Source organism: Prosopis cineraria, unplaced genomic scaffold, assembly GCF_029017545.1.
Source record: "Prosopis cineraria cultivar Desert tree isolate PC_DT_omini unplaced genomic scaffold, ASM2901754v1 PC12, whole genome shotgun sequence".
In the NCBI taxonomy this organism is placed as follows: Eukaryota; Viridiplantae; Streptophyta; class Magnoliopsida; order Fabales; family Fabaceae; genus Prosopis; species Prosopis cineraria.
In genome coordinates, this window is record NW_026555343.1 from 28,989,359 (window position 1) to 29,017,145 (window position 27,787).

The window sequence follows — 27,787 nt, forward strand, 5'->3', positions numbered from 1 at the left end:
ACAGTAGTGTCAAAATTTTGGCGCCGTTGCCGGGAGTCAAAAGTGTTAACTTTTTGAATTTGGTTGTTAATTTTTTTTCTCATTTTTTTGAATTTTCTAGAATTTTTTTGGGTGCTATTTTCATCTTTTTTTTTTTTTCAAATTTTGGGTTATTTTTCATTTTTTCCTAGATTTAATTTTTTGATTTTTTTCCTTACTTTTTTTTAGGTAGTTTCTTTTATTTTTTTATTTATTTTAGTGAGGATAGGGTCCACAAAAAAAAAATTCATTATTTTGATCATATACTTGAGAGGACTTTGTGTTTTCTTTTATTTTCCTTTAGCTTGAGTGATTCTATTTTGGCTATAGAGATGGCTTTGAATGGTTATCACCTTGATACTAATTTTCTCCATCTATGCTTTATCATGATACTCATAGTTTTGAAAGGAAAATTGATGAGTTGACCTATATTGTTAAACAAATACTTGCTGAACAGGCAATGGCACAACCACTTGAATTGGCCCCTTACCATCCTCACTATTACCCTTTTGGAAGTTCCCCGATGTATAATGAGCAATGGTCACACTACCATCCGCCCCATCACTTCCACACCTATTCTTATGAGAGTACCCCAGCTTTTGTCCAAAAATACCCTTATATGCAGGCTAATGATTTGCTTGAGACTGCACAGCCTCTACAACCTGTAAGCCAACCTATCCCAACAATTGAGTTTAGTGAGGGGAGTAGTTTTGAAGTTATGAAGAAGCAGATATTGGAAAATAACATGCAATTTCAGCATCCTCAACAGAGCAGTCAACAATTTCAACATCAATGTCTTGAGGCTCAGAAAATGGTAAATCAAAGTTCTCTAATAGAACAAGTGCAGGAGGACTCTTCATTTGATAATGATATAGATGAGGACATTATTGTTGAATTCCCTGACAGTGATGAGTCTAAAATCACTAAACCATGTTCTAGTGGTACTGAGGAATTGGGTGCATGCAAGAGCAGCGCTAAGATTGATATATCCCCTCCTGATTCTATTGACCCTTCTTGGTCTAAAGAATTTATTGAATATGTTAGTAATCTTGCACTACCTGATATTATTGTTTTTGATGGCATGATCTATTTTACATCTGATGATACTTGTGATAACATTGATTTAGAGTGCCCTGAGACAATTGAGTCCAAGAATGTTGAGCCATGCATTGATTGTGTTAATATTGATAAATGTTTACATTGTTCTTCCTTTGACTTATCTGCTTCTAGTATTGAGCCTACAACTGTTAGTAGAATTGAATTTTCTAATTGTTTGAGAGATGATAAGATGGAGAAATTACCTATAATTGAGAACAAATGTGAGGGTGACTGTGAGATTAAAGTGAATATAGGTGGTAAGAGTTTTCAAGAGGATGTTATGCTTAAAGAGCACATGTTATCTTGCATTAATGATGATTTTAGTAAGGAAACTCAGTATGATTATCTTTCATTCATGACCGAGAAACGTGATGAGACTTGGGATGATTTAATTACTGAGTTGCCTAATATGGTGAATTATGAAAATATTATGCATTGTACATCTGATAGCTTGCATAATTGTGCTGCCTGTGTTGAAATAGATGAACTTATAAACTCTGATGATTTGTTGGATCCTTTGGTTTCCATTAACTCTATTGAATATGATGATTCACTTGACTATATTGATTCTACCGAGGCTATTAATTCATCTATTTGTGTTAAGCCTTCTAATTATGATAATGCTTATGAGATTGTGCATTTAGTTGGTCACCTAAATAACATTGATTTTGTAATCCCTATGAGCTTTTGTGATGGTATTGATAATACTAAGAGTAATGAGATTATTAATTATATTATACATTTTGACTCTAATAGTGCTTGTGTGGAAGATTTTTTGTTTATGTTGAGCTTCATGAGCAGGTACTTATGATTAGAAAAACTCCTTTTACTATATTAAGGCCATCTTCAATGGAGATATTGTCATGCAACCTTCAACTAGATAAAGGAAAACCATTGCCTAAAGGAGCTTTTGATAAACTTGAAGAGAAAAATATTTTAAACAAGCATTCATTCTCCATCAGAGATGAGAATTTTAACTTTAAGAGCTTACAGAGATTTAAATTATCTGGTTAACTCTTCTCCTTTCACTTTTACCTTGCATCTTATATTTTATTTTTAGATTAACTGGATTATTCTAAATTGAATTGCATTGAGGACAATGCAAGATTTAAGTGTGGGGGAAGGGATTTGTCTTTATTTTGAAATTTTTTTTAAAAAAATTATTAGGTGTTTTCTTGCATTTTTTTAAAATACTTTTAGTTTTTTTTGTGTGAAGTTGTGGGTTTAAGACAATTTTAGTTTGAATGCATTTGAGCATGATAAGTAATTGATCTTATGTTTAGAATTTAAGTTAAGTGGCAATGAGTTTGGTTTCAATGAATTAATGTGATAGTCTTTAGCTTGTAAGGATTTGAGCCTAATATTATTCTCTTTTTGTGTGTATTCTGCTATCACTACTCCCACTCTAGAACTTGTCTTGATTCTTAGTTGAGACTATAATTGCATATGCTTTGCATGAAGATGATTTAGGCATTCTTTTTTTTAGCCTACTTAGCCAAATAGCCATCCCATGCAATTTATTCCTTGTTAGCCCCTTTGAGCCTAAACCTTTTCTTTAAAATTTTAGCCAATTGAAAACATAACCTATAAAAATATTTTCCTTTCATTCTTCTCACCCTACTTTAGGTGATGAAAAGTGTATTATAATATTTGTTGGAATGAAAGAATATGCTTGAAGAGAGATTTGAGTTATTTTGAAAAAAAATGAGAGAAAAAAAAAAGCAAAGAAAGAAAGGAAGAAAAGAAAAGAAAAGAAAAGAAAGAGCATAAAAGTCATAACGCAACAAAAATAAATAAATAAAAAGGTGCATGAAGTAAAGGAAAGGAAAACAAAACAAAGTGAGAAAAATAAACCCAAATCAATTTATTTTGTTTCTTTCATCCTATATATTTCGTTTCAAATATACTTTTCATTATCCTAAAGTTTATTAACCTTCATTTTCCTATATCATATCTTTACCTAAGCCCCATTACAACCTAAACTAAAGTCCTATTGATTCTTGCATTGCATATGACATAAATAGTGGAGACCTAGATGATAAACAAGCCTATGGTAGTGAGGTTTTGATAGGAGAACTTGAGTAAAATACTTACCTATATACATTTGAGAGTTGAGAGTTAAACACTTGACCTTTGAGAGGGGCTATTGCTTAATTTATTATTACCAAATGAAATTGCCATGATACTTGTTATTTTGAATATAAGAGATATTGATTAGAGTGTTGAAATGTTGGAGAGCTATGATTGTTTCTTATACTTTGTTGCTTGCACATTTCTTTTCTTGAATTTTGAGATTTAAGTTTTGCCCAGGAGTGCAAAAGTCTAAGTGTGGGGGAATTGATAAATGATAATTTTATATATTTTTATCCTTTTAATTTAGACTTTTAAATATTTATTTGAGGCTAATTGAGTTTAATTAGATATGATTTGATTTTATTAGCCAATATTCAGTTTTGGAATTTTAACTAACTAAATCTTTGATTTTAAAATATAAATGATATCTTTAATATTTTTACACAGGTGCTATTTAATTTAATTTTATTTTATTTATGCAGATTTTCTAGATTCAATTTGAAAGATATTAATAGAGAATATTTTGGATAAGAAGAATATGGGCATGCTTGGAGATCAAATCAAGAATTAAATCTTTAAAATTTTGTTTAAATTTACTTTGGGTATTTTAGTGTAGTTTTTAATTAGGATTATTTAGGATAATTTTATCATTTTAATAAATTATTAGATTTTATTTTCTTTTGGAAGAGACGCAGCACAGGAGGCGCATGACATTATATATATATAAATAAAAGAGAAGACTGGGACGACTTGGACAGAGGCATCACTGGACGAATTGAAAAAAAGAAAGAACCAGAGGCATCACGGAAAAAAATCACAGGATAGCGGCGATTGCGGTTCACTTTTTCTTCGATTCCTCCAGCATGGCTTCTCAATTTCTTATCTTATGTTGTTTGATTTTTAGTTCTATGGAGAGCTAATTTTCTTGGTGTGATCAATCACAAACTATGATCCTAAATTTTAATCAGAGTCTTTAATATTCAGGGGAGATTTTATTCTAACTTTATTTCAATTTACTCTTCTTCTCTCTACCTCTAAATTTTATGCCTTAATTGCTATTGCTGATTAGAGTAGCTCTACTGCATAATTTTTGGGTTATAAATTTTATCTGAGGTTTTAATTGCTATAATCGATTGATATAGCATTGTAAGAGTAATTTGGCTTGGCTTGGGTGATTATCCATGCTTTGTTTTTGGTGTGGCTATAAAACAATTGTTAGGTTGTGGGTTAAGGGAGATTTCAATTAATCTATAACTTAACTTCTTGTTTAATTCTTGAATGATAATTTGAGAAACATATAATGAAACCAGAATAATAAAGTTGAATAAAATTAATTTATTTTGTGGACGAGGAAGGTTAAATTTAGGTGATTGGGTTGTGATTGATTGCGCTGCTTATTCTCGGTAATTTTCTTAGTTAAATTTCCTCTATTTATTTATTTCTAATTTAGTTTTTAATTTCATCATAAAAAAACCCCCCATTATTTATCTTTTCATAATCATAATTCAAATAGTTACTCTATTGACTCTTAGGGAGATGACCTAGGTTGCACTTTACTGCAAAATCTAGTTTTTATTAATTTTGGTGCTATTTGACAGTAGTGTCACGCCACCTCTTTGAGTTTTTTTTTTTAAATCAGAGAGGTGGCATTTCTTACTAAATGAAACACCACTTCTCTCCCATAATCTGATTAATAGAGGTGGCGTTTCCCTAAGTGATATATGCCACCTCTGTTATTTATATTTTAAAAAATATTAATGTCAGAAGAGGTGGTGCTTTATCAATCTGGAAATGCCACATCTTATGTTTAATTTTCTTTATTTAATTTCTAATATAAAGGTGGCATTTTTGAAAATTGGAAATGCTACCTCTTTGATTTATTTTTTTAATTAATATGTTAGAGAGCAGTCGCCTCTTTTGTTAATTTTTTTATATTAAAATTAACTTTGGTGGCGTTTCTTCCTTTGAAAAACACCACCTAAGTTAATTTTTTTAAAATAATTTTTTTTAAAATTTTGTATACCTAAATTCTTCATCTTTTAAAAAAAACAACCAGCAATATATACCAACCAGTCTAGTAGTTTATAAATAATTCATCTATACAATGAAAAGGTGCACAACATATCATATAGTAATACAACAAATAAGTCTATTCGACTATATTAATATATCCAAGTTCTCTGAGTAGATAAAGACATCTAATGAAAAGTTTCAATAGTTTCTAATCTTACAAAACCATTAAACACTTAACAATGTTCTAGCATCCTAAATCCAAAATAAAGGATGACTATTCTTCAATTAAATTATAAATTTGCTCATCATTATATTCCAAGCATTTTGTATTCTCATAGTACTTCAAAATAGATTAAAACAAGATGTCATACACAACTAAAAATAATCAAACACAAATAAAATTAAATGACATTAAATTTTCATACCTCAAATGAGACAAAAGTTTTACCATTAATGATCATGTCCTTCATGAATTTCATAACCACAATCATTGTTATTTGGTTCGAAAGGGCACTAAAAAATTACCAAAAGGTAATGTGAATTTATGAATAAAATAAATTTATTTTTAATAATTGAATAAATTATTTTAAGTATATATATACTATGATCTTTGTTCATTGATAAATTTTACATAAGTCTTTATTTCTAGAAAAGGAGAGATCTTTATGACCCCAAAAAATGTTTAATGCCCTACCGAAATAATGAAAAAGTAATCAATAATAACTGATGCAAATTATATTTGTAAAATAATTCTTATAAATATGAATACTTACTTATTGAATAAACTCAACATATTAGGCTGATTTGTTAACATACCTCTAAATAGAGGATCCAGTTAATAAATTAAAAGCAAAGGAATTGCCATGAGATTGATAACAAGCAAACTCCAATGTTTTATAAAAGAAAATTAAACCTTAATTATGTCTTAATAAAATTGAGCTACCTATCACATGAAGAAAGAAATAATTAATAAAATACTTAACCTGCATTGTAAGGTATTAAGAATCACATATCAAGCTCTTTTTGTTTGTCTTATAATCAGCATGATTAGCATTTGAGTAGGTGATTAGATGAGACTCTCCTCTTTTAGGAAAGTAGAGTTCCAACTGTGGTGTGCCATTTAGGTACTTAAAGATCCTTTTTCATAGCTTTTAGATGAGACTCTCTTGGATATGATTAGAATCTTGCACACATATAGACATTGAAGATAATATTAGTTCTGCTAATAGTGATATACATCAATGATCCAATCATTTGTCCAAATTTGGCTTGATCCACCTTCTTCCCTTTTCATCTTTACATTTTGATGGAAGCACTCATAGGGATATTACTTGGATTGGAATTTTCAAATTCAAATTTCTTCAGTAGCTCATGCTTGTATTTGATCTGACTTATGAAGATCTTATCTCTCATTTGCTTGATTTGCAATTAAAGGAAGAAGTTCAGCTCCCTTATCATGGACATTTCAACCTCTCCTTGCATAATTTCAATCAATTTTTTTTACAAAGAACCTCGTTAGTAGCCCTAAGAATAATATTATCAACATAAATTTTAACTACTAGAATATCACTTCCTTCAATTTGGAAGAATAAGGTTTTATCTACTAAACCTCTTTTAAAGTTTTTACTAAATAAGAAAGTACTTAACCTATTACACTAAGCTTTAGAGGTTTGCTTGAGACCATATAATGCCTTTTTTTAGTTTGTAGACATGATTTGGCAAGGATGGATCTTCAAATCCTAGAGGTTGCTCAACATAAACTTCTTTATTGATTAGACCATTCAAGAATGAACTTTTAACATCCATTTGAAAGAGTTTAAAATATTTTATACAAAAAAATTCAAGTAAAAGTCTAATAACATCAAGTCTAATAACTAGAGCGAAGGTTTCATTAAAATCAATACATTCTTCTTGATTATAACTTTTAACTACTAGTCTGGCTTTATTTCTAACCACAAATCTAGTTTCATCAAGTTTATTTTTTAAGACCCATTTTGTTCCAATTACTGGATAATCGTTAGTTCTAGGAACTAAATCCTAAACTTGGCTTCTTTCAAACTGGTTTAATTCTTCTTACATAGCTATAAGCCAACATTCATCAAATAAGCTTCTTTAATGTCAAAAGGTTCAATATTAGAAAGAAATGTACTGAAATGACATATTTCTTTGAGTGATCCTCTATTTCTAACTTTGTCACTAACTTCTCCAATGACTTGATCAATAGGATGAGACTTACTATATTTTAAAATTTTTGAAAGATCATTTGCTTCCCCATTTAGATCACTAGTCTTGCAATCATTATTGGTTTCATTTTCTTCCTTATCATCTAGTGAGAAATCATCAAGAGGAAGATTTATAGTTTCTTCTTCTTTGTACTCATCCTTACAACTAAATTATCCTTACCATTTTTGAGAACAAAACACTTACAACTAAATACATGCAAATGTGAGATATTAGGCTTCCTTCCTTTATAGAGCTCATAGAGTGTCTTGTTGAGTATTGGTCTCACATAAGCTCTATTAGTGATGTAACATGCTGTACTCATAGGATTAACCTAGAAATACTTTGTTAGCTTCTTTTCTTTGACATTGCTCTTTCTATTTCTTCAAATGTTATGTTCTTTATCTCAACTACTCCATTTTACTTAGGAGTTCTTTGTCTTATACCCTGTTCTTTACAAAACTTAATAAAGTTCAAATTGTAAAATTCTCCACCATGGTTACTTCTTATCTTCACAATTTTCAAACCCTTTTCATTTTAAACTTTGGCGGCAAAAGCCACAAAATAATGAATGGTTTGCTCTTTGTGAGACATAAAGATAGCCATATGAACCTAGAATAATCATCAACAATAACAAAAGTGTAGAGCTTACCCCTTAGATTCTCTACTATTGCTAGACAACTAAGTCCATATGAGGCAATTCAAAAGGTCTTGAAGTGGACACCACGTTCTTGCTATGAAACATGGTCTTAGCTTGCTTTCCCTTTATACAAGCATCACATAACTTGTCAACTTCAAACTTTATCTTTGGTAAACCAATGACAAGATCCTTTTTAACAAGCTTGTTAAATTACTTCATATTCAAATGAGCTAGCCTTTGTGCTACAGGCAGCTCTCATCATTTTCAAATATAAGACATTTGGTGTTTAAGGAATCATCATCACAAACATTAATGAAGTACATATTTTGAATTCTTTTTACTTCTAGAATGATTTTTCTTGTTTTCTTATCTCTTACAATGTAATTCATAGCATTAAACAATACTTCATAATCTTTGCTGCATAATTGACTTATGCTTAAAAGATTATGTCCTCAATTATCAACTAAATAAACATTATCAATGCAAGGTAAGTCGGTGGAATTCTTACCAACCTTACCAACACCCAATATTATGCCCTTTTCATTATTCTGAAAGGTAATAGTGCTACCATCTTTTGTTTCTATCATATATAAAAACATAGAACTATTACCAGTCATGTGCTTGGAGTAGCCACTGTTTAGGTAACATTTTTCATGTGTGACTCTCCTTGATACTTGCATAAACATTAGATTTTATTAGGTACCAAAATTTATTTAGGTTCTAATAGGTTAGTAGATTCCTTTAGAACCCACTTCATATTTTCACTCAACCCTTGTTTCATGTGAATACATGACTTAGCCATGTGTCCTTTTTTATTACAGTAAGAACAAGTGGACTTGAGTGAGTTAGTTATAGTTGTAAATACAAAGAAGTTCTTATAATATTTTTGCTTTTACTTAGGTTTGTAACCCAAACTAGCTTTATCAAAGACAATTCTTTATTAACTTAAAATCTTATTCAAATTTTCTCTTTCTTTAACAAATCTAACAAGTGCATCCTTCAAATCTTCTTTTTTAGAAACATGAAGTATGCAATCAGTACATTGAGTTTTACTTTCTAAATTGTATATCTACCTTCTTATTTAAAGATTCATTTTCTATTTTCAAAATTATATTTTCCTTTTTTGAAGATGCAAGCTTCTTTTTAATTTGAGCAAGATTTTTCATAAGTAGAAATGACTCATTATGCAATTCTTTAAAAGTTATTTTCAATTCTTTAAAGTTAAAATCAACTTTAAAGTCTGGGTCATAATCATATACTTTCTTTTTGTCACATTTTTCCATTAGATAGAGATTTACTTCTTCTTCTCCAGACTCTTCATCGCTATTGCCCTATATTAAAGAGAGATATGCCTTGAATTTATATTTGTCATACTTCTAGTTTTTGCTCTCTTGTTTTAAGGGACAATGAGCTTTAATGTAGCCTAGCTTTTTATACTTGAAGCATGTGATCTCCTTATCTTCCTTCTTTGAGAATCTTTTGTTGAACTTTTTCTTTCTAAAGAATTTGCTAAATTTCTTAACAAACATAGCCATTTCTTCATCATAATCTTCATTGTCAATGATTTCAAAATTAAAACTTTCTTTTAAGCTTTCAATGCTAATGATTTGTTTTTCCTCTCTGCATCTTCCTTTATCATGGATAACCTTCCTTCATGTTCAACAAGACTGCCAAATAATGCAACAACTGATCTCATTGATTCACTCTTTGCCCTTCAATAGGGAGTTCTCTCATGATTTTTCTAACTTGCTCCTTTTATGTGTATGTCTTCCCAAGTGTAGCAAGCATATTCATTATATGAGTACATTTGATCTGAATTTCTTTAATACCTGGCACCCAAAAGGGGGTGAATTGAGTGACTTGTAATTTTTCTAAATTTAAAGAAAAGTAGAAGTAAATAACAAGTGATTCAAGAAAGAAAAGCTTTGACACCAATGATTTATCCTGGTTTAGCCCAATAACTTGCCATATATCTAGTCCTCAAGATCACCCTTAAGATTTTCAATTATAATCACAAGCTTAAGTATGTGCTTGTAATCTTAGTGCAACTCTAAAGACTTAACTAGTCTTGTTTCAATAATAAACCTTGTTACAACCAACAAGTTATTATAACTCACTTAAAAAACCTTTTTTTTTAAGATTTTAACTTTGTTGTTAAGAAGAAACCTCTAAAAGAATAACTCTATGTAAATAGTAGATTGAATACAATGAAAGCTTAAGAACTAATAAGAGCATTTTCACAAATTTGTCAAGAGTTGTTATATGAATGAATGCAAGACCTTTAATGCATAAATTGAATGTTTTCAAGAATGATTAGACTTAGAATAGCTCACTCAATAATAAAAACTATTGTTCAAAAATTGAATTAAGTCACACATATAGTTTAGTAAAGTTCATACCTTTTGGAATAGTGAATGTAACTGTTAGTGACATTTCAAACATGGAACCAAAAGATTCATGCGTGAAATAGAGCTTAGCCAAGTTCTAATCAAGCATATATGACAATTCAATCATAGACACAAGGTGACTCATGCATGATTTGTAAGGTGTAAGAATCAAACCATTCTATGTGACAAATCAAGCGTGGGCCCCTTAATCTCTCGGCATGAAATGGCTAGTAGAAAGCCAAAGCCATTCGGATGATAAATCACATGTGGAAATAACTTTTACTTATACGTGAAATGGCTAGTAGAAAACCTAAGCCATTCTATATGATAGATCATGTGTGGATCCAAAGTGCATTCAAGCATGGATAGTATGATAAAAATACTTAGTTCATTTAGATGAAAAATCATGCTTGAGCACATTACAAATCAAGCTTGAATTGGTATTGACTTTAAGCTCTTTTATGCTAGATTGTGTTCAAGTGATAAAGTGACAAATATAATTAAGGGTAGAGATTCTCCTTCTAAGCATGAATTGTCACTTCTTCTAAATGCAATATGATGCTATGTGATAATTCAAGTATGTGTGCAAATACCTTTCAAGTATGAATTTGGAGCACATAAGTTTCATTAAGACATCTCACATGCATAAGTGACAAATCATGTGTAGATCATTTCTAATTCAAGTGTGAAACGTCATGCAATGTGCCCAAAATGAAAAATCAAGCATGAATTAAACTTGATTCAATCTTGAAATGTCATGCAGTGTAAAGCTCAACTTTTATGATCCAATTCAAGCGTGATGCACTTTTCTTTCAAGCTTGAATTGACTAAGACAAGTCCTATATAGCAAAGATCATTTCAAGTGTGGATCATTCCAAATCAAGCTTGAAATGTACAATTAAACACATATGTACTCTAAATGTATGACAATTAAAATCAATAGACTTATGAGCCTAGGTGATGCATTCACTTTAAATTGATGGCATGTGATTAAGGTCTCATAGTTTTCACATTGAATCTACGAGAAATAAATAACTAAACCTATAAAACTTCTTCTTCTCTTGATTCTTCTTGTTCTTGGAGTTTTTGTCACATTAATGAATCTTGATATCTGCACAACTAACACTCTATCACCTTGTGCCATGTCACTTTGCCACGTATGCATCACCCTACCACGTCCACATCACTTTGCCACATGGCTTGGTTTTGGCCATAAATAATTAATAGTTATTTCTAAATAATCATCAAGTATTTGTGACATTTTTTTAAAATAAGGGGCTCTTTTTTAAAGCAACCCCCTGCATAAAGATACATAGGTACAAAATAAAATAGCCAGCCAGTAACTAAAAAAATACAGTGAATGTTTCTAAAAAGTTTTTGCTATTTAGGTAACATTAAAATTCCAATACTTTTAGCCTTAAAACGTAAAAATCTATACGTAACTAATTTGCAAACTAAAGTTTCAAAACTAAGTAACCTAGGCCATCAAAATTGGCCAAAAATATGTAATGTGTAAAATGTAAATATATACCTAACTAACTATTATGCCGGCCTAACCATTTGTTAACCATATATTGAACACACATTGGGCTACCTCTTTAAGGATTTCTTCTACATTTGCAGCTGTATAACAAATGTAGTAGGCATCCTCGAAGTATTGTAAGTAAATAGTCACAAAAATTTCAAGTTAATAGGTTGCTTGTTAAAATTAGTTAAATTTTATAATTGAAGTGTAATTAAATATAATATATATACCTTGTCAGATAATGTGGTAAGGGCATAGGTGATAATGTCCTTCATGAACTTCATTAAGCAATAACCCCAGTTATTGCTCTGACCTAGCTAAAGTGGATACTATAAAAAAACATATATCAATGAAATTGTAAAACATGACATGCTTTCTTAATTAAAAACTTAGTCAATTAAATGAATACCTTAACAATGACTCATTTCTCTAAAAAGTTTGAATGCCCTCATCCTAACAGACATACTCTTATAGATCATAGTGTAATACAACACACAGCTCTAAGAAGAAAGTATAGAATGAATGTGAGAAATATATATGTATGGAAACTAAAATAACAAGTGAAAAAATCAAACTTACTTATTAAAAAGTACAACTTTGTCTTCTTTGTTGCTTGGTTCTCTATTAAAGGATCGAAATACCATATTTTGGAGTAATAGGATTAACAATAATAAGTATCCAGTGTCCCCTAACAAGAAATAGTATGTGTTATAAAAAAAAATTTATTCTTAACAAGTGTTAGCAGCTCACCCTTGACAGTAAAAAATGAGAAACAAAGTATCCTTGTTTGCTCCCCTTTCCTAGAATTGATCTAAAAGCGTTCTTGCTTGCTCTTCAAAAGCTTCCTTTGTAATATCATTGTAAAGAGAGACATCATGAGGATTGATTAGGTTGATCCTCGACTCGAGGCCACCAGGAACCATGAATAAGGTATAAAAGTGACTTAGGTGAAAAAATAAACAAGTTAATGAGCATGCATACACACACATATATAATTCAAGTAATTAACTGAGCAATATTGAAGAATTACCTTAGGTAGAAGGTCATCAAACTAGTACTGGTGGTTGAGAATTTCATTTAAAATTTCATCCCAAACAACTTCAAATGACACTCTATTGAATAGCCCATCCTCAAAATTAATGATATCCTAATCGACACTTGATGAATCATCCTTATAACTGAAGCATAAGTCTCAAGAGAGCCACATGATTTGTTTTCTACAACATGCATAAAGGCTAGATGCTATAAAATTATGGATGACTCTTAGTATGGCTCGACACCTTATTGTTTTTCCCCCTCAACTATACAACGAAAAAGTTAGACATGAATATTAAAATATTCTAAACAATTATTTAAATCATATATACCGTTTTCTTTTCCAGCAATGGGTCCTTTATCAACTTTGGGTCCTTTGCTGGCTTTAGTATACCTACTGTTATAAGGTGACTAGGCCATACAATGAAGCTTCCCAATGCATCTCCTACTATTTACTCTCATCAGTAGGATAAAGTAATGGATACTTTGTATCGATTGCAATAAGCAAGGAAACCTTAACACAATCGAGTAGGATGGGAAGGTTATCAATTATATCCCTAATAATGTCGTACACACATCCAGTTACAACTACTTTGCATGAAGGATCATCTGCTAGATAGTTATAGTCATTCTCACCCTAAATAAAGAAACAATGTCATGTTCTTAGACAAAAAATAGTTAAATAAATTTAGAAGATAAAATGTATTACCTCGAGTATTTTGTCTGAAGGGACTGTGCAGCTATCTTTCCTGCCAGGACTAATGTCATTCAAGAGCCTCCTAAGGATCTGCTCCTTCGGTAGCATGCCAATTATCTTCACTTGGGCTGCAGATACTGCTTCATAATGACTTCTCTTTTCTCAGCTCTTGGACTTCAGATGAAAAAGCTGATGTTCGCTTCTTAATCTTACCAAGGTATTACTTCTTCGTGACACCAAAGCCAACACCTCTGACATGACCAAGGTAGTCAAGGGTTCCCAATGCTCTAGCCAAAATATCCTCATGCTCAGGAAGCTTGCCCTATGAGACTTCCTGAGAGAGGGAATCCTATGTAAAGTAGATATGATTAGTTTACATTTTCATAAACATTTTTAATTGATAGATAATAACAACACTTATAATTTTTTCAATAACCTCCTTCATACAAGGGTTGTCAATAATTTCATCTTTATTTATTCGTGCCAATGTACAGAGTCCTTGGCGGGATATGGTAACATCTGATCCCTCTGCCTCTACTTGTTTCTGCTCCACACTTGCATACCTCAATCTCCCTTCTCTATAAGGACATTCATTCTTGGCCACTTTCTCATTGTTTTGGGTTCTTAGTTTCTTTAATCAATAACACAAATGTCTTGTTAGTACACATATATACATTCAATAAAAAGAACTAAAATTTAAAATTTAGAAACACAAATACCTTGAATTCCTTCTTATGTCAAGAGGTAATAAAAGCATACCAATCCTCTTGTTTACAAAAGGATGTAATAGGGGAGGAACTTAGGCTACAAATTTAGCATCATAGTATAACATAATAAAAATTAGTAAAATGCAACTTACAACCATGGTTTCCTAAATAATATCCTTCGTAGATTGATCAACTTTACGCCATAATTTTTGTGTGATAGATACAGTTGTCTTTGCCACTGCCCTAATATAACTTATAAATTTTGCAGATTTGATGGCTTGCCCTTTCTTGTTCCATTGCATTGCTATTTTTTTGCCTGCAACTCTTGTTTTTGTAACCTCTTCTATTATTGTTAGGCCCTACTAGATGATATTATATTCCTACTCCATTTTTTTGTGTGATGACAGAGCGTTAGTAAAAGTTATAGCAGGATCTGATGGAGGGATTTCAGTAGATTTAGAATCAGAAGCCATTTATCTATAATACAAGAAATTCAAAAATTGATCAACCATAGTTAATTTAAATATTAATCAACTTAAATAAAAATGGCACAAATAATTTAAACATAAATCATTCTAAATAAAAATGGCATAATTAATTCAAAGGTTGCATGTTCAAGTCACTCTTTTTGTTTCCTTAACTCTTGTTTTTTACTTTCCCCTCCTTGAAATATTTTCTTCTTATGCTAAAATAATTTACCCCTCTTTGAAATCCAAATACCTTTATTGTGATCATTTTTCAAGTATAGTGCCTCATCTGCATTGTCGTTACTTTGATTTGATGTCCTTTCAAATGGATCATTCTTAACTGCTGCATCTTCATTTATTTTTTTGTGTAACAGAAGAATATACCATCCTTTATTAGCAGGGTTAAGGACATATAACACTTGTTTAGCTTGTTGTACCAAAATGAAAGGCTCATCTTTATACCTTTCCTTGCTCACATTTACTTGTACAAATCCAAATTGATAAACAAATTTCAAGCCATTTTTTCGATCAATCCACTTACACCTAAAGACCAAAACCCATAAGGATATGTAATCTCAATCCCATATATGCTTAATTAAATCAAAGTATGACATGTTTTCATAGATAGAATTTTTAACCTTAATACTAGAAATATGCATGGAATGAGCTATAAGAGTTACACCACTATTTTGCATCATACTCTTATCATCTTACTTTTTTATGTGAAATGTGTACACATTGACAAGGTAACTAGTATAAGAAATGGCCTATCTTGGAACATTAGCTAACCATATCAATTTTTTAAAAATTGAATTGGAATCAATATTTAACATTTAAAGAATTTTCTCCCATTTTGTAAAATGTTTATTGCGTTCCCTAGCATACCAAATTTCTAATCTATTGAGATTATCCCTTCTAAGTTCAGCCATATTCTTGTCTACATACTCTTCAACCTCTTTAGTATTGTGCAGCATATATAAGTGGGCTTGTTATCACTATACACTTGAGATAATAACGAATTTGTTTTCCATTATCCCCTCTCCACTTATTCTACCCATATGTCAAGACTTGGAAGCCTAACATAAGTAATATGGCTCAGGTACTAGGTATAAAAGTCAATAACCTCTTCACAAATATACTGTTCAATAATGCAACTCTCGAGTTGACTCTTGTTTTTCACATAACCTTTTAAAATCTTCATATAATGCTCAATAGGTCCATCTTAAATAAGAATGCCCACACTTTGAATCTCCCTAACCAAGTGAACGGTTAGGTAGATCATAATATCAAAGAATGTCGGTGAAAAATACATCTCAAGCTCACACAATGTTAATACAATTCGGGCTTGCAACCTTGAAAACTTATATGGGTTAATCACTTTAGTACAAATTGACTTGCAAAATAAACATAACTTAGTGATCACCCCTCGTACTTTAGGGGGTAAAGTTGCAGTATAGCCATTAAAATGAAATCATTTATTAAAACATGGCAATTGTGTAGCTTTAATAACTTCAACTTCAAATCTTTCATTGATACAAGATTTTTAATGTTTGAAGAGTAACATTTAGGAACTTTAACTGCATTAAGGAACTCACAAAATATAGTTTTCTCTTTCTTAGATAGCGTATGAGCTACTAAAGGGAGAAAGATATGGTTCCCCTATCTTGGGGTGTTAATTCTTATCTTATTCCTAAAGAAATCATGTCCAACCTTGCCTTTATGCCATATTTTGTTTTTCCTGACACTTGGAGTAAAGTACCAATAAGACTCTCAGATATTTTTTTAATATGCATAATATCAATAAAATGCTGAACATCCAAGGTGATCTAATAAGAGAGTTTAAATAAAATAGATCTCTTCTTCCATCCGCTTGTTCCAAGGTTCCTTACAAATGATTTTCCAAGTTCAATATCCAAATCCTTGATCTTTCTAAATAGTTCATCACCTGTTAATAGTAAAGGTGCCTTAAGTTCTTTTGGATTTCCGTTGAATGCTTTTCTCAACCGCTAATAATGATGTTCTTGGTGTAAAAACCTATGATTCCTAAGGTAAACGTTCTTCATTCCATGTTGCAGCCTCATAGAATGTATTCCCTCTCTGTAAATAGGGCATTCAAGTTGCCTTTTAATGCTGTACCTTGATTGATTACCATAGGCAAGAAAGTTATTAATTGTATTGAAAAGCATAACTTGTAAATTTAATCTTTCTTCTCTATACCCATCATATACCTCTACACCTAACTCCCACATGATCTTCAAGTCATCAATTAGAGGAGCCAAATATATGTCTATGTCATTCCCCAATTGCTTGGGTCCCAAAATAAGTATGGACAACATCATATACTTGTGCTTCATGCAAAGCCATAAAGGAAGGTTATAAATCACCAAAATAACTAGTCGTGTGCTGTGGCTACTATTTTGAAGCCTATAAGGATTCATCCTGTTAGTAGACAAAGTAAGGCATAAGTTCCTACTCTCTTCCCCAAATTCAAGGTACTTATAATCAATCTTTTTCCATTGTGGAGAATCAGTAACATGATAAAGCATTTTGTCTTTAATCTTTCATCCGCATGCCATGTTAAGCTTTTTGCAACTTCTGAACTACTACACATGCATCTAAATATAGGTATGATTGTAAAATATCATAGTGCCTTTGTTAGACTTAATCCATTATGCTTGGAGTGAGGCATTACACTTTGAACACTTGGTTAACAATGGATCTTCATTTCAAAATAAAAGGCAATCATTAAGGCATGTATATATCTTTTCACAACTCATGCCAGTTGATCGCAGTACTTGTTTTGCATTATATGTTTGGTAAAGAAGCTTATCTTCCTTAGAAAGTAATTCTACTTTCAAATACCCAAGCAACTCAGTAAATCTTACGTCACTCCATCCATGTTTTGCCTTCATGTATATAATTTTAACACTGCTAACAACTTTGATGCACTACAACTATCGTACAATGGCATCTTCGCATCACTTTTCAACTTATCAAACATTTTTAGACAATCCTTAAGGTCCTCTTCAATTGTTTTGGCCATCTGTTTAAGACAATCTTCCTCAAGTGTACATGTATCAAAATCATTAGGAGATGATACATAGCTCTCACTATGCTCCTAGCTATAAATGATATCATCCCTTGTCTCACCATGCATTGTCCAATACTTGTAACTTTAATCCATCCCATTAATCAATAAATGTTCTTCACAAGTATTTGGACTAACCTACTTCATAAGGTTGCACTTTAAACAGGGAAAACAATCTTAGCAAGGTCTCTGCATGCTTAATTACAACTTAATGAAATTTGCCACCCCATCCTAATATTGCTTGGATAGACGATTGATAAACATCCATTCCTTATCCATAATTTCTAGAAAGATTAAGAGGGAAATATGATTAGTGACTTTGACTACTCCTAAATAGTGGGAGAGTTAGATATAAGGATCAATCAATCAATAAGTCACTGATCACATGTTGCACATTCTCCCTTTAATCTAATTTAAAACTAATAGCTATATGTTAATGCTAGCCATTAAAATAATTTTGACAATATAAATGCTTAAAAAAGAGAGTTTCTCTGGCTTTATGCCCTCTCTATATTAAAAAATTTCATCTTGTAAGTTTTTATATAACTTAATCATACTCAATCAAGTTACCCAACAACAATTGATGTAAAACTTTCATCCTAAAGTTCTATCACATAACTCAACCAGACCTAATTAAGTTATCCAATAACAAAATTATCATCACCACCACAATAAAAGAAGTAAATTTTCAACAAAATCATAATACCTAATAATAAAATAATTTTTATATAATCCTAGATTTAACTTCATTATTAACGAAGAACCTAAAACCAAAAGCTATATATTTAGTCACTAGAATACACCTAACAATGAACAAAAATTTCATATTCCAATTAATTACTCCCTAATTACATTCAATGGACAACAATGCCACAAAGAAGAAATTAAAGGGTCGAATAAGGATAGGTCAATTTACTTGAGAGAAGTACATCACTGCACAAGCTAGGATGAAGAAGAGGAGGAGGAGGAGAGAAAACCACGATTTTCACTATTAAAGAGCAAGAAGGGGAATTTCAAATGGGATTTACACTAAACACTAAACCCAAATAAGAATTAAGAAGACAAAAGAAAAACTCAAGAGCAAGGGATGAAGCATGAACTTAAAATGCACAAAATGCAGTCTTGGCTGAATGAACTACGCTTAAAGTTGAGAAAATGGAACCCACAAGCAAAACCCACTATGAATTGAGTATGAATTCGTGTTTTAGGCAGTTTCTATGATGAAAATGGATTTCAAGGAGTCTCAGTGTGTTTCTGAAGATGTTCAAGTTGCAAAAAATGTGAAAATGAAAGGTTTTAGAGTGTAAATTTAAAAGGTAATACTTGATAGTTATTATGAAATAACCATCAATTATCAATTACTTAACGCTTACTTTAAAAGAACCATCAAGTATAAGCCAAACAAACTTGACGGTTCTTTTAAAGAAAGTGTCAAGTAAATATTTTTTTTAATTTCTTTTAAAATTATATATTTGACACATGTTAACATATAACCATCAAGTATTTAATCTTAATACTTGATGGTTTTATACAAACAAGCATCAAGTAAATATTTTTTAACTTCTTTTTAAAATTATATATTTGACACTTGTTAACATATAACCATCAAGTATATAATAATATATTTGATGATTTTATTCAAACAAGTATCAAATATATTTATATATAACATTTGACGGTCATTATAATAAAACTATCAATTATATGTTTAAATACTTGACGATTGTTTTGAAACAACCATTAAGTATTTAATGCTTTTTTTACTTGTCATTTTAGCTTATAAATGTCAAATATGTGACATTATATTGAACTTATTCTATGGCAATGACTCAAACTAGAAAATAGTTGTAGTTATTCTTTTGAATTTATGGATTCATCTCTTGTTTTTAATAGTATGGCTGATAATTTGAGAAATTTGAATGAAAATCATGATGTAAATAATGGAAATAATAATGGACACAATTTTCATGCCAATAATAATTAAGATAATAGGTCCATTAGGGAAAGAACAACCTTGAATTTTAATTATGATAGAGTTGGTATTACTAATAATGATACATTTGAATTAAAGCCATCCTTGCTTAACTCTTTGTCTAAATTTCATGGATTAGCAGTGAAGATCCCAACAAACATATTCAAGATCTTTAAATAATTTGTTCATTGATGTGATCTAGTGTAGTCCATGTTGATGATGTCATTTGGAGGGTTTTTAAGTTGCTACTTGAGTTGTGCCCAAACCAGTTCTTGCTGGAACTTGTTGATTCACTTGAGAAGTTGATTATCTCTTTGAAAAATCTCAAGTGTGTAGTAGAGAGCATTGAAACCTGAATACTTTGCGAAAAATCCTAATTATAAGCTTGTGTTCTAGAACTTGCCCAACCAACTTTCAAAAGAATTGGATCCTACCCATACGAGAACTAGAAAATAAAGAGGTCATTCACATCTACCATCTAATTCTCACTAGAACTAGAGTGAGCCATCGTTGCAAGAACTAGGTCGCATCATCATGAGAAGCAGATTGAACTTAACCTAAGCATTTTTGCCAAGTATCATTTATGTGAGAACGAACTCCTTCACACAAGAAGTAGAGTTCTGAAACTCATTTAGTGAACTTTGCAGATAAAGTTCTTTTTTTCATAAGCTACTTTCAAAACACAATGATATTACTCCAAGCAGCTAGTTTGAGGTCTTTAATGATTATATTTTCTCACACTATCAATAGGACCTCATTTACATTAATGGGTATTAAATGATGTGTACATTAACTTATTTCAATGCTACTTGCATTCATTACTTGCAAAAAACTTTTAGTTCTAATTTATAAGCTTTCCTTGTATTCTATCTAATTTTTTTGAAAGTTTTTAAAACTATTTTGCTCAATCTTTTATTGCATGAACTTATGGACATGTTTTCCTTAAATGAGATTTTATCTTATAAAGGTTTGCAAGGGATTTGTAAAGTTCAAAACTGTGAATCTTGGTTTTGTACTAAGATTGCAAGCACCCAGTTAAGCTTATGAATTTAGTAAAAACTCTCAAATATGATCTTGAATACTAGATGTAAGCCAAATGGTTAGGTTAAACCAATATAAATATTCATGTCTTGCTTTTCTCTCTTAAGCTGCATTTGTATTAAACTCTCTTCATCTATTCTGTTTTATTGAAAATCATGTTTACTATTTCATTAGGAAAAGGTTTTAAAAAATTTGAGAAAAACCAATTCACCTATCTTGGAGCCAACTTATTTAACACCTTAAATAATTAATTTCCATGAAAATCAAAATCCATAAGGATTACCTACGTCTAATAAATACATTCCTTCACTGGAGGCAAAATTAGCTCCTAGACTAGTTTCGATGGTCCAATTTTGAGTTTCTTCTTCCAAGGCTTAACCCAAATACTCAAACTCACTAAGTAGTGGCTAATCACTAAACAGGAATTAGAAAGCACAGGAACAAGTAATCAAAACCTCATTTCTCAACAAGTAAAGAGTAAATCAAGAGTTCATTACACAACTAGGCTCATTATCCTCTAAAACAAAAGAAATTTAGTTAAGAATATCACTTAGTAGGCATATAGGAAGATGCCTTAATTCCTCCTGTAATGAAAATCGCAAGTGTGTCTGTGTTTGTGATTTGATCACCACTATTTTAACATTTTGAATTAGTTATGCCGAATGTTGGAAAAATCGGCCAAGTTATTGAATTAAACAAGACATTGGTTCATGCTTAATCAATCATCTAAATATTTTTAGTTTTGTTAAATTACTTTTTCTAAAACAAATTCAAATATAACCCATGTTACAATAATTAACTTTTACCTAAATATCAGTTTGAAAACCTTAAATGTGTGGAAATTAAACTAAATTAAAGTTTTGCAAATAATAATTTTAACACACACAATATCTATGTATAAAGAAAGGTGATTTGCTGATGAAAAATGATCATAATTAAAATTTCAATAGTTTAAGGATTACTCCAATCTCCACATACTAAAACAGGATTGAGAATTACTAATGCCATATTTGTGCTACTATAGTTATTAAAAAACTTTGGATGGAATGGCTTTGAGAGGCTGAACCCTTTTCAAAGTAAGCCCAAATTTTTCCTCCATATCAATCTCATGAGGTTGGAGATCATCTGCAAGCTTCCAATTATACTGGTGGATTATGGAAGCTAACATTAAGTGAACTGATCTGAAAGCCAACGGCAATCCAGGACAGATTCTTCTTCCTGCTCCAAAAGGAATCAATTCAAAATCATGACCTTTAAAATCAATTTCACTCTCCAGAAACCTTTCAGGCATGAATTGATTTGGGTTACACCATATGGCTGAGTCTCTTCCCATAGCCCATATGTTGATGAGAATTTGTGCATTTTTGGGCACTGTGAAGCCACAAATCTTTGCATCAAAGTGCCTTGTGAGGTACCAGCAATGGAGCCGGTGGGTGCAATCGAAGAGTTTCCTTTACTACTGCCCTTAAGAATGGCAACGTTGAGACATTTGATTCTTCAAGTATAATATCTTTGCCACTGACACAATGTTGAAGCTCCTTTTTGGCCTTTTCTAATTTCTCTGCATTCTTTAATAGCCCTGCATTGCCCATTCTATTGTACTTGATGTTGTGTCTACTCCAGCAACAAACAAATCCTATAGAATGTGATAGAAAAATAAGTAATAGTTTTATGCAAACTTGCAAGAATTTAATTTGGATCGTCCCATGAAGAATCGTGTAAAATTTACTAAAAGTTTTTTTTATACCCCTTTTAGTAGATCTATATATAAATCACTTCAAGCATTTTCAACAGAATCAAAGAAAACATTAAGTCTCATTAACTCTATTTAAAAATTCAATAAATTTTTAACTTTACTTTTGTTAAATATACATATTTTAAAATAAAATATTTTAGCATTTAATAACTACCTCAAGAATTAATAGGGGTAAAAGGATATATCCTGTCTATTAAAATATATAAGGCATTTTTAATCAAATTTTACCCCTAATAAAGTAGTTATTTATTTTCAAACTAACACCATCTTTTCATATTTATCCATTTTTAATAAGGTGTTTCACTAAAAAAATAAATATAAAGTAAATTATTTATTAGGAGTACTTTTAAAAAAAATGCAATAATTATATCTTAAAACATTAAAAATGTCTTATATTTATTAACATCTAATTTCTCAAAAAATGTATTGTATTTTAAACAAGGAGAGTAGATTTATAAATAAGATAATCATTAAGATGTCTTAAAGACATGACCAAAATACTTACTTTATTTCAAATTATAAAAAACTTTTAAACAAATTACACATATCAATAAAAATCATCAAATAAACTTTACAATTTTATTTTTTTAAAATAAAAAAATTTTTAAAATATTTTTTATTTAATACTCAATTTATAAAAGAATATAATAAAAAGATAATATTAAAAAATAATATCATTAATAAAATTTTAGTTATATAAAAATATTTTATATTTAAAGATATTAAATTTATAAATATCTTTTAATTTTTAATAGTTATAGTACTTTTTCCCCGCCCACATGACAAGGGGAGTGGATATCTAGTTGGGATGATCGAAATAATATTGACCCATGTGACATATCAGCCATGTAAGGTCACATCGATTGACCTACACAATCCAAAATATGTAGCTTAGCCAGAAGCCACTTCAACAAATGTCAAATCATCTGAGTATGTATTTAATTTTTAATTTAATTATTTATTAAATTTGATAAAATTATTATTTTAAATATATTTTTAAAAGTTACCTTAACGTATTTTTAATTATTTTAATATCTTTCTCATACAAATAGTAACCACACCAGCATTTAATAAAAGAAGAAGAGGCGGTGGAAGAGCTTTTTATATAATTTAAAAAAACTTTTTACACAAACCAAATTGGCGTAGACTTAATTTTTCTCTACAAGTAATAGAGATAATAAATTTTCTAATTATATGGATAAAATATTTCAAACAATTTCTATCATTGCAATTTAAAGATTATATTCCTAATAAATAATTATTAATATTTAGGCACGTGAGAGAGTGTATTTGGTTTAAAGAAAATGAAGGGGAGGGGAGGTGATAAAGGGAAAAGTTTTAATATTATCTTATTTAATTTTTTTAGAGAGGAGAGGAGGGGGAATTTTTAGATTGGGGGAGGTAATAACTAATTTATTATTATATCTTTATATATTAGTTTAAAATTTTTATAATTATTTTTATAGAAAATAATTTTACATCTCAATTTAAATTGCATGATTTTTTAAAAATCCACTCTCATCCAATTATACTATCAATATGTGAATAAAAAATTAAACCAATAATTATAATGATAACAAGTTTTTATAAAAAAATATATAAATTCCTTAAATATATAATAAAATATGATGAATTGTAATTTAAAAAAATTGCTCCACTCCAAAATTTCTTAAACAAACTGTTCTTCAAAAACTCCCAACCAAACACACGTTTAGGAAACTTCAATATGATATAATCTATAGTCATATTGGGAAAGTAATTATTTTTCAAAAGATAATTAATACCAAGAAAATTAAGTCCAACTACAAAGTAAAAATTATGTATTGAATTTGGAATCTATACTCAAGAAAAACTTGCAATGTCGTTGATAGATTATCTCATTTAGACCATGTAAATGAGATTGTAAATTGTTTAAATAATATTAATTTTTATTTATTTTATGTTCCAAAATATCATGGAAAATTACAAATTTTTAATATATAACACTTCAAATTCATGATTAATTTCAATAAAAAAATTCTACAAAAATAAAACGGCTAAATTTTACACAGACAAGGTAACAAAAAGTATACTCTCTAGGTATAAGAAGAAACACCGTTGGAGAGGAAAACAAAATGGAGGAATTCATTCCAAAATCCCACTCTTTTGTTTATCGACATGTACTTAAAGTCTACATTTGGTAGATAGAAAAAGGGTCTACCTACAAATCAAAGGGTCTACCTTACCCCCTGGTTATTTGGAGGGATAGACCAGAGGGGAGTTTTAATGAAAAAAAACAATAGATAAGCGGATTTATAAATTTTTGGGTTAAAAAACAATTCCACTCTTAAATTATTGATTTAAAAGTATTTAAAATTTTAAACTCATTTTTTATGTATTTTAGTTCTCCAACTTATAAAAATAGTGCAACGTCACTCTTATCATTAAGTAAAGTTAACTTTGACCTTTAGTTAATAATAAAATTACAAAAAAAAAAACTTTAAAATTACATAAAAGGACAAAAGTCATAAAAAAATTAAGACTTGGTCTTTTATATAATTTTTTTTATTAACTAATTGTTAAAGTTAATATGATATTTGTTAATGGTAGAGGCAATATTATATCATTTTTAAAAATTAAAAAAATATTATATTAAAAATAAGTTCAAAGTCTCATATGTTCCTAAACTTACAATATAGAGGCAAATTTGCCATAAGACCTATACTTTTTAATAAAGAGAATATGTAATTTTAAAGAGTAAGAAAAATTCATTAATATCCTTTAATCCCGTTTCTCCATTTTTTAAATAGGACTCCTTAGAATATCTCTTCCCTTACCCTTGCCTTTATTCCCCTTAAGCACATAGATGATAAAGACAATATCTGTGATTGGATGTGCCTGAGCATGTGAGTGAGTGAGTGAGTGAGTGAGTCAGTGAGAGGGAGAGTCTTAAGATACTTACTCCAAATAAATGGACAATGTCCAAACGACCAATTTGAGGTTTGTCTTCTTCCATTTGAAGGAGAAATGAATCCAACGCGTCATTCCAAACCTTGGGCTCCATTTTGCTGCTCTACCTTCCATTCTTTCACTAACAATATCATCAATAATATTGATTAATTTGCAGCATAAATGTCCATTCTTGATCGTGAACCTTGTGGATCAAGTACTTGAAGAGCAGGGAAAAAATCTGCAATATTAGGCTTCCCAGCTTCTTCCATCACACCCCGTATAGCATCTCTAAACTCTCGAGTTGAATCAGAAGTAAAACCAGCGAGGTCAATAGAGAAAAGAATGCTAGATATAGAATTAAGGATTGTTGTAAACACTACTTCACCAATATCTAAAAATTGATCATCACCTTTTCTGCAACATTCATCCAAATACTCCAACATATCTTGGAGCTTCTTTAAACGAAAATTCTTGGTGGAATCAAGCTGAGAAGATGAGAAAACTTTTGTAACATAGGCTCTCCTAAGGGTCTTCCAATGAACTGAAGGGTCCAAAAACGCTACAGAAACTTTGTGATGGTCTAAGGTTTGTAGTGTGTGAAGGACAGTTCGACCTGAAAATGTTGAGTCGTGTTTATGAAGTACTTCTTTGGCCATCTCTGGTGAGGAAATAACTATGGTGGTTATGGTACCCAGTTTGATGGTCATAATAGATCCGTAAGTTTTTGAAAGTTCAGAGAGTGATTGGTGAGGGTTTTTGCCGATTTCTAAGATGTTTTCGATGATCGGAAAAGGACGAGGTCCTGGTGGTAGCTTGGAAGATTTAGGGCTTTGATTTCCACGGAAGAAGATGACTGTCCTAAGGTATGAGACCAGAAAGGCAAGTAGAAGCAGAAGTGTTGAGTTGTCCATGGCCAAGAGCCTTCGCTATCTTCAGACAAATTGCAAATCTGAAGATTATTTATATAAATAAATATGCCAAGCGATATTTAAAAATGAAAGTGCCTATCAAGTTCAGATAATCTACAAAAAAGAATTTATTATACATAAGACTGTAAGGAAGATATATATCTAAAAAATAATTAAGATGTGTACACGCATAGAGGATCCAAAAAATTATATTAACTTCGGCTAAAGTACTGAGTTCTAAGAACATATAATTTTTTTATATTTATAGACTAAAATATAAATTTATAATTTCAACTGGAGTGTACATACATACATATATACATACATTATTTTATAAAAAATAACAATTCAGTTTTTATAGTTAATTTAATAACAGCTTTTTGAGATTTAACTTGTCCAATTTTATTTTTTTTGGGGCCAGAACTTGTCCAATTCAATTCTTTGAGTTTTAACTGTTTAATCTGTTAGTCCTTACAGTTTTAAAAAAAATAGTTCTATAAAAATTAGCAATGAACCAAGTTATATAATATATAAACTAAGGAATTAAATGACTAAAATTCAAATGAATAAATTTCACTGGAATAAAATTTTAAGAAGGAAAAATTATACTCAAGTGCCTCCATAGTACTAAAGTCACATAAAAGCATCAAAGAATTCTGAAATCACTCTAAAGGACTAAATTAGAAAACTAATATGTAATTAAAGTTTAATGTAAAAAGACAAAATCACACCTCATTTATTTAAAAAAAATTATTCCATTGTTACCGGTCATCGGAGTTCCGGCAAAAGTGACAAGTTAATTATTTTTAAGGTGATTGAGGGAAGTTTGAACCCACTTGTCAAAAAAAATTAATTTGTCACCTTTGCCATAGTTCCAGCAGCCGTTGATGGTGTTCTGGCTATCGATTAACTTGGTTTTAATGGTAGAGCTAGAACCCAGAGTCATAGGTTGGAAATACCTCAATTTAAAAATTAATAATTTAAAAAATATTGTAATAATTTTAAAAATAATTACATTAAATAAAAATATAATAACATAAGTAAAATTATATATATTTTTATTTGGAAAAAAACATATTGGAGATTTCTTTAGGAAAAAAATATGTTGAGAAAGTTAATATACTGTTTAATTTAAAAAAAGGAAAAAGGAAACTACTACCGTGACAACGACTTTAATTTTTTGTGCTTGGATTTTATTATAAAATAAATAA

General features: G+C 30.2%; 1 pseudogene; it reads right to left on the minus strand.

The window, feature by feature from the left end:
• Positions 1-22,008: 22,008 nt before the first annotated feature.
• On the minus strand, positions 22,009-26,579 carry LOC129289221 (cytochrome P450 76T24-like; annotated as a pseudogene).
• Positions 26,580-27,787: the final 1,208 nt, after the last annotated feature.